The sequence below is a fragment of the Rhinolophus sinicus genome, linkage group LG02, assembly GCF_036562045.2.
Source record: "Rhinolophus sinicus isolate RSC01 linkage group LG02, ASM3656204v1, whole genome shotgun sequence".
Lineage (NCBI taxonomy): Eukaryota > Metazoa > Chordata > Mammalia > Chiroptera > Rhinolophidae > Rhinolophus > Rhinolophus sinicus.
This window is the reverse complement of record NC_133752.1, coordinates 139,094,190-139,103,525: the sequence shown is the minus strand read 5'-3', so window position 1 is coordinate 139,103,525 and position 9,336 is coordinate 139,094,190. Positions and strand designations below refer to the sequence as shown.

Here is a 9,336-nt window from a genome sequence, read left to right as displayed (position 1 = left end):
GAAACCTTGTGGTTGAGAGCCCACTGGCCCATGTGGGAATCGAACCGGCAGCCTTCGGAGTTAGGAGCATGGAGCGCTAACTGCCTGAGCCACTGGGCCAGCCCCAAAACCAGTTTAATTTAGGAAAATTCTGTTAAAATACACAGATGACATTCCTGACCGGCTTCCCAAGAAACTGATAGCAGTGTCTGCCTCTGGGGAATGGAAATGACGGATGGTAGAGTTTTAAATTTCTAGAATTTAATTTTTCCCCATAACAATGTATTGATTTCACAGTTGTAAAAGAAAGTCAATAAAAATCAATATCTTTTAAAGATTTTACTGTATTAAAATGCTAGCTGAATGAAAATGAGTATAACAGCAATTGTAATAAGATAGTAGGGGGTGTCACAACAAGGTTCAATTGAATATATTAATATAAGAAGAAAAACCTTGGATTTGTAAAACTGTTATTCATGTATAGTTTTTGGTCTTCTCTGTAGAACGTTGTTCAATTCTCTCAGAACATAAAAGCAGCCTTAGAAGCAGAACCAGCAACGGTTCCAGAACACAGACCCGTGGACTTACTTCTCTGACATACTGCCCCCACTCTCCTCATGACTCAGTTTCCTTTATTTCCTATCTCTCATTACCAATTTGGATGGCTACCTCTTCGAGTGTTTTCAATTCAAACCCTGAAAGAGAGGAAGTGTCACTGCAGTACTCAGGGTAGGAACAGTTTCCTAGACTTCTTTACTCCTCTTGCATCTTTATGATAAAATGCAGTCACCCAAGGTCATGTGCAAATGAACCTGATCTTTTCAACCTGAAAGTTTTTAACACATACCTCCTGCACTTAAAAAACCCAAATGCTACTTTCTTACATTGATAGCACACTGAATAGATTTTCAAGCTCTCTGCACTCCTAGTTCATGTCTAGCAGGAAGAGAGACTCTTCTGTGGTGATCCCCTCCTATAATAAATGGATTGTTTAAGTCATAATTAAATGTAGGGAAAGAGGGTTTGCACCCCAGGTATGAGGGTTTTATGATCTATAGCTGTTGGGGAGTAGGAGGTTTTTCCAACTATTATCTGCTTCTGGAACAGCGTACCTTGTTTAGTCTAAAAGACACTAAGCGAGCAGGGTACTACACTTTTACCCAAGCATTAGTCAAGCACTTTGATAATTGTAGTTTCTGTAAGAGCTGCAGTGATATTGGAGTTGCATCAAACAGATTTGGAGCTTTTCTTTTTCATTTTTACTCCCGTAATTTATAAAGGATGGAGACTCCCATTTGGGAAAACTGTAGGGTGTGACCTTATTTGGAGACACGGGGAAGTTCATAGAGATTGTTGAAGCATCTTCTTTTCCAGCTCTGGGATTTTTTTCAGTGTTGACACAAGTTAACACTTGTCTGATTGCCCCATAATTGAAATAAGTTATAGCCCACCCCCTTGGCCTTACAAGAGTAATTTGTTTCTGAAAAATTCCTTGTGGCCAGACCTCTTGAGGTGAAAAATGGAGTGTCCACTGAAATTATTAACGCATAGTTACTTTGAAAATTAACAAAGTATATGTATACAGTTGACCCTTACACAATGCAAGGAGTTGGGGTGCTAATTCCCTGCACAGTTGAAAATTCACTTATAACTTTTGACTCCCCCAAAATTTTGCTAATAGCCTGTTGCTGATCAGAAGCCTAAACAGTCGATTAACACACATTTTGTATGTTGTACGTATTATATTCTGTATTCTTAAAATAAAGTAAGATAGAGAAAAGAAAACATTATTTAAAAAAATCACAGGAAGAAAAAACATACATTTACAATATTTATTGAAAAAAAAAATCCACATGTAAATGGACCTGTACAGTTCAAACCTGTGTTGTTCAAGGGTTAACGGTATATGTAATTGAAACTTGACAGAGAAATCTGTCCATCAAACAAAGTTCTTCCCCTTTTGCAGGGAAAGCTTGTCCTCTGACATGCAATGTAGAAGGGAGAGTGTCCAGAGAGGGGGTACCCAGCCAGAAGCTACCTTTCCCAACCCCTTTATCCCATGTGTGACCATGTGACTCCTTCTTGCCAATAAAAGTGGGTCAATATGTATCACTTTGGGGCTGAGGTTTTAAGAAGCAGATATCCATTTTCTGAGGTACATTTTGCCAGGATTCTGCTGGATGCAGAGTACACGAGGGTTTAGGGGGGCTGGTGGGCCACCAGAAGTCTAAATCCCTGAATTGCTACATTAAGAGAAGCTCCTGTTACCAGAAACATCCTCATTGGACTATTACATAGCCAGAAACAAAACAAAACAAAACAAAACAAAACAAAACAAAACAAAACAAAACAAAACAGAATTCTGTATTGTACAAAACTACTGAAATTTGGAGTTTATTTATCCCCTAGCTTGAGAGTCAGGAAACTATTTCTGTAAAGAGCCAGATGGTAAATATATTAGGCTTTTGAAAGGGACCATGCTTATGGTCTCTTTCTCATTGTTTTTTTTGTTTGTTTAGTTTTTGGTCAAAAAATGTTATTTATTTTTTTAGCTTTATTGAGGTATAATTGACAAATAAAATTTGAGCTATTTAAAGTGTACCATGTTATTATTTGATATAGTTATAACTTCTTTTTATTTTTTTACAACCCTTTAAATATATAAAAATCATTCTTAGCTCACAGATTATAAAAAAAATAGCTGCCGGCTTAAATAATACAGGCTTTTAATACAAAACAACACAACCACAAAAAACCCACACAACAAAACAGTGTAAATGATGCATGAGGTATTACTACTATTAACTAGGAAACTGTGAGGACTAAGAGAGAAGACCTTTAGGCCACTTGGGCCAACCACTCCACCACGAAGCTACCTGTGTGTGGCTCTCCTATTGTGCACCCAAGTGCTCCCAAGGCATGTGAAGGTCCAAATTGTTAATCATAAATGCAAAGAATGTCTCCAAAGTTGAAGTTGGAGTTGGTGTAGTATATCCAACTACTAGAAAAGTGAAAATCTCATAACTCTAATTGGTGTACATCAGCATGTGATTGTATCCTGGCTTCCCTTCTTACAGTCTCTCTCTGTCATCATACAGCACTTTTTATACTACTCTCTGTACCTGGTCTACTGCTAGATACGACCAGAGTCTTCAACCAGCAGATCTTGACACAGCACCTGGTAAGATTCCAAGATGGCGTCTCCGTTTTCCTGAACCCCCCATGTCATAGCCCTTCTCATCGTTCCCAGAACTCCTGGTTGGGAGGCTGGTACTGCCAGCCCTGCCTGGCCCCTTCCATTCCACCCAGGCCCTCATCTCAGTCAGCACAGAACCCAAGACCACTCAAAACATCAAGGAAAGTCATCATCCAACAATAGGATGAATAAATACACGATAGACTCTTCTGTAGCAACTACAATGAAGATTTCAAGTGTATAATGGTGTGAAAAAATGCTTGTGAGAGAATATTAGATGCAAAGAGCAGAATTGAAAATTGCATATTCAATATGATCCTAATTGTTTAAAAACAAAGACTTGAGGGAAATACACCAAAAAGTTAGCAGTGGTATTCCAGAGCGGTGGATTATGGGTGGATTAACAGGATTAAAAAGAAATCCTGTTCTATATTTTTGTTTGTTTTTTAAAATATGAACAAATGACCCTATATTATTATCATTATTTGTAATGACAAAAAAAATTAAGTGTAGTTCTTCTCACAGAGACTTTGGAGAGCCCTGCCTGAGTCCTGCCTCAGAGTTTCCACTCTGAAAGGTTCTTAGGTGACCCTGAAGCGTATGTTCAGAGCAGGAGAAGGAAAGGAAAGAGGAGAGTGGGTGGCATAGATCCGAATATGTCAATCTCAGGCTTGAACCAGAGGAAATCTAGAGACCTAGAGCAACCTTTGCTTGCCGAGCTCTGTTTCTTCCCTGCCTGCAAGGATTCAACTTGTTTCAGATCCAGTGTCTTATCTCAAAATATACTCTGTCCACTCTGATTATTCTCCGTCCCCCCTCTGTACTCCCTAAGTACTGGCATGGGAAGCAAAGGGAGCAGGAAAGGCTTTCAGGCTAATGCTGTGACCTCTCCTCTCGTCCTCACCCTTCCATGTGAGGGTCAAAGCAGACGCCACCCCACTCTCTGTTCTTGCACCCAGACTCCTGCAGTCCAGACCCTTCATGCTGCCTCTCATCTTTCTTGAGTGATCATTGTGGGTCTGTGCTCCGACTACCCCCACACAGGTGATCATTTTGTTTGTTTGTGTACACGCACTGACATACACATGTGCTCCCTAGCATATTTATTGGTATTCTGCTAGGTACATGGTTAGTCATAACATTCATTTATCCAGCCAGTCAGCAAATTGCTCTCTACTCTGTGTCAGGCATTACTGTAGGTGCTGGGGCACACGAGAAACCAGATAGAAAAGGTCCCTTCCCTCTTGGGGCAGAAATTCCACTGGGGAGATAAACAATAAGCAAATATGTATATACTGTAATGTTGAGTAGTGATAAGTGCTAAAAGGAAAAATAAGGCGTAGGGAGGGGCTAGTGACCTGGGATGGAAGGTGCCTTTAAATTGGTGAGAGAAGGCTTCTCTGTGGAAGCTCCATTTAAACAGAGACTTTGGTGAAGTGAGGGAAAGAGCTATGTGGGGTGTGGGGACAAGTGTTCTGGCTGAGGGAACAGTAAGTACAAAGGTCCTGACTCAGGAATTAGCTTGACTCTCGCCTTCAAGTTGCTCCCATTCTAGTAAAAAAGATAGGTAAACAGGCAATTGCAATATTGTGTGATAGACATTTATCACTTAGTATTTATACATGTCTAACCTTTATGGCATTTAAAAATGTACGTTATCTATTGTCTGTGTCCCCTAATAGAAAATAAGCTCCACGAGGGCAGAAGTTTTTGCATTTTTTGTTGTTGTTGTTCACTATAGTTACCTCCAGCACCTAAAACAGCTGCAGACACACAGTAGATGCTCAATACTGTTTAGATGGGTGAAAGAATCCCACATTTGTCCCTCTGCTCCTAATTCCTCTCTCCAGATGCAACCACTGTTATTAGGCCCTGAGAAGAGCATGTTATTTAAACAGATCTCCATGCCCTCCACCCAGCTTTCATTTGGGGGCTACAGGTGAGTCTCTAGGTCTTCCAGAAGATGGACTATGCCACTCTACCCCAGCTGACTTGTGGACTGCAATAGATACGGGTCCTCGGAAGCTCATAAGGTCCTGGGTGCCCTTCCTGATCAGGGAGCAAAGGAGGAATCAGGAAACTCTGGCTACACCTTGGATTCCACATTCAGGCTTTTGTGGGGACTTGGCACTTAGGAAAGGACATGTGTGCTGCCCCACAGAGTGAGGCCCACTCCTTCAGCTCATGGCTGTATCTTGACACAGGGGATCTGGCAGCAGATATTGCTTCTGTATGTGAATGTAAAGCCAGAGCTGTGTACAGTTCTCAGTGCCACAAATGTTGGGAGCCTTTGCTTTTGCAGTGGGTTTGGTGTACAACCTTTAAGCAGGACCCTGGCCAGGGACCAAGGTGGGAGGCAGGGACTTAGTTCCCATCTCAAAAGAGACTTCTCAGAAATAGTCAAGAATCAAATCATCCACACAGATTATCTGAGGATTAAAAATGAATTTTCCAACATTTCCTTCATTGACAAACAAGGCAGGACTCTCCCTGAATTTTATACTTGGGGTAATTTACAATTTACAAGTATCAGGGAGGGAAGAAATTAATAGTTCCTGAATATCCATTATCCTTAATAGATTAATTAGAAAACTATGGTCCAGAAAATTTAAATGAGCCCAAGACCACACAGCTAGGAAGAGGGTAATTATTTAATTAGTTTTAGAAAATTAGGGCAGGATTCCTTACCTCAAAGCAAACCTTCTGAAAGGCAGTTTTATTCTGCTGCCTACATGTCCTCATTGAGGTTTCATTCTGTTTCTTTAAATATCTTGGGTCAAGTCACCACATCCTTGGATTTTGAGTACTGACCACAACGCCTAGCACATCACAGATGCAATAAATGTCAAGAAACAGAAGGAAAAAACTTAGTCACTAGCACTTTGTGTGAATCAGAATTAATCTATTAATTATTTTTCCTTTAGATGGGAACAGAATGTTCACTAACTGCAACAGTTACAATGACTTACCCATTTCAGTTCACGGCCTTTGAATTCTTCCCTTTCTTTGCTCAGTCCAAAAATCCTGTGTCATCCTTGACTCTTTTCTTCCTCTCACACCTTGCTTTCAATATGCCGTCATATCCTGTTGTTTCTCTCTTCAAGAGATGTCCTGATCTGACTAATTCTCATTACCTCCCCTGCTACGACCCTGAGGCAAACCACCGTCAGCTTCTATCTGGACCACTGCACTAGCTTCCTAACTAGCCTTGCTCCCTCCAGTGTATTCCCAAAACAGTGGCCAGAGTGAATCCTATAAAAATGTGTCCGATCACTTGACTCCTACATGATCTTTGCCCCACTCCTCACCTTCATCTGGGGACCCTCCCCATCCCCCAATTTTATTGATAAGTAGTTGACATATAATGTTGAATACATTTAAGGTGTACAACATAATGATTTGATATGTGTATACATTATTGTGAAGTAATTATCACAATAAGTTTAGTTAATATCCATCATCTCACATAGTTGAAATTGTTTTCTTGTGTTAAGAACTTTTAAGATCTACTCTCTTAGCAACTTTGAAATATATAACAGAGTATTGTTAACTGTAGTCACCATGCTGTACATTATGTTCCCAGAACATACCTTTTATCTGGAAATTTGTACATTTTGACCACTTTCACCCATGTTCCCCGCCCCAACCCCTCCACCTCTGGAAACCACCAATCTATTCTCTGATTCTATGAGTTCTTTTTTTTTTTGATTCCACAGTATTTGTCTTTCTCTGTCTGACTTATTGCACTTAGCATAACACCCTCAAAGTCCATCCATGTTGTTCCAAATGGCAGGATTTCCTTCTTTTTATGGTTGAATGACTTTGAATTACATATACGTCGTATTTTTAAATCCATGCACCCATTGATGGACACTTAGGTTGTTTCCATGTCTTGGCTATTGTAAATAATACTGCAATAACTATGGCGGTGCAGTTATTGCTTTGTGATAGTGACAGATACTAGAGATAGTGTTCCAGGAATATTTGGTGAGATCGTGTTTTTCAGGAGCAGAATGAATTACATTGAAGGAGAGGGATAGTCATTTTTTCCCCCTGAACTGAACTGACCCATAGTATATTTTAGGGCAAACACAAAAAGCTTTCTGTCAAAATTCTGTTTTATAGTAATTGAACCATAAGTCATTTCTAAAACAACATAAATCTATGTTTCCTGAGATGAAAGTGTATGCCACAAACCACATCTTGACATTTCATATATTATAATGTGGTTAGCCTCTGCTTTTAAACTTCAGTCATCTTAATGATAGAGATTTTCCATGAAACACAGTGTATATAGGTATGTGAGTGTGGATGTCTGCATGAAAGAGAGAAAGAGAAAGATTACAGAAAAGAAAATGGGAAAGGAATTACATTAAGAATCAAATAGTGTAATATCCAAATACTTTTCATTATGGGCTGAATGTTTGTGTCCCTGCCCCTCTCACCCCCTAAATTTATATGTCCCTAGACTTCCATGTGGCTGAATTTGGAAATGGAGTCTTTAAGGAAGTAATTAAGGTTAAATGAAGTTATAAGGGTGGAGTCTTGATCCAGTAGGATTAGTAGTGTCCTTTTAAGAAGAGACACTAGAGAACTTGCTGTCTCCCCATGAACACATATGGGGGAAAGGCCATGTGAGGCCATAGTGAAAAGATGGTCATCTTCAAGTCAGGAAGAGTCCTCAATAGAAATTGTGTCAACTGGAACCTTGACCTTGGAATTCTCGTTTCTAGAACTGAGAGAAAATAAACTTCTGTTGTTTAAACCACTACCTTTGGTATTTAATTATGACAGCCTTAGCAGACTGAAATACACCAGGAACATATTTTACAGTCAAATGGATGGTAGATGCAATTGATTCAACCAGAAAGCAAAAAGTTGAAGCTCAGAAACAGGTGGAGAAATTAATGAAGCCAATTGGTGCGAAAAATATGAAGCTTTCAGAATATGAAATGGGTATTGCTGCTCATCTTGTAGACCCTCTTAATATACATGTTAGTTGTCTTAATATACATGTTAGTTGGAGTGGCATAGCTAGTTTAGATGATGTCATTACAGATCTGAAAGACACAGTCATCTTACTTATCAAAAAGAAGCATTTGTTTCAAAATTCTAGGCTTCTGCAGCCTCCAAAAGGTGTTTTTCTCTGTGGTCTTTCAGGTTGTGGTAAAACATTGATTTCCAAGGCTACAGCCAAAGAAGCAGGCTGTCGATTTAGTAATCTTCAGCCTTCAACACTGACAGGTAAGTGGTATGGAGAATCTCAGAAAATAGCTGTTGCTGTTTTTTCCCTTGACATAAAGCTACAGCCCTCCTTTCTATGAAACTGTCCAAGTTTTAACCATGAAGCTACAGCCGTGATGAAAGCTCAGTTTGAGTCTCTGGGATGAACTGGATACTGACCACAGCTGTTAGGTTAGAGTGATGGAAGCTACTAATCAGCCTCAGGATCTTGATTCAGCTATAAGAAGAATGTCTACAAGATTTCATATGAACCAGCCTGCTCTAAAACAAAAAGAAGCAATTCTGAAACTCATCTTGAACAATGAAAATGTGGCTAAGTGTGTGGACCTGCTAGAAGTTGCACAGGAAAATGATGGGTTTTCAGGAAGTGACCTGAAAGAGATACGTGAAGATTCTGTCCTTCTCTGTGTCAGGTGAAAATATTGAGTATTTTAAAAGAGATACAAAAAACTCGGGGAAAAAAATTCTAGAACTGAAAAATACAATGTTCTGAATCAAACATTAATTAGATGGGCTTAATGTTAGACTGAACGCTGAAGAAGTAAGGACCAGTGAACGTGAAGACAGACAACTAATATATCTATATTAATATCAGGTAAAATAGACTTTAAGTCAAGAACATTACCAAATTATGAAGGACATTTCATGATAAAAGGGAAAATCATCAAGAGGACAATAATGTTGAAAGTATATGGACCTAAAAATATATGAAGCAAAAATGGATGGGAGAAATAGACAGTCATAATTATAGCTGAAGATTCTAATACACGCCTCTCTCGGTAATTGAGAGAATAAGTAGACAAATAATTGGAAAGGATGTAGAAAGTCTGAACCACCCTGTCAACTATACTAACTTAATTGACATTTGCATAGCACTATATCAAACAACTGCAGAATACTTACTCTTTTCAAGTACG

At 39.3% G+C, this 9,336-nt stretch overlaps 1 pseudogene; it reads left to right on the top strand.

Annotated features, from left to right (window-relative positions):
• Positions 1-207: 207 nt before the first annotated feature.
• LOC109447761 (outer mitochondrial transmembrane helix translocase) lies at positions 208-8,836 on the top strand (annotated as a pseudogene).
• Positions 8,837-9,336: the final 500 nt, after the last annotated feature.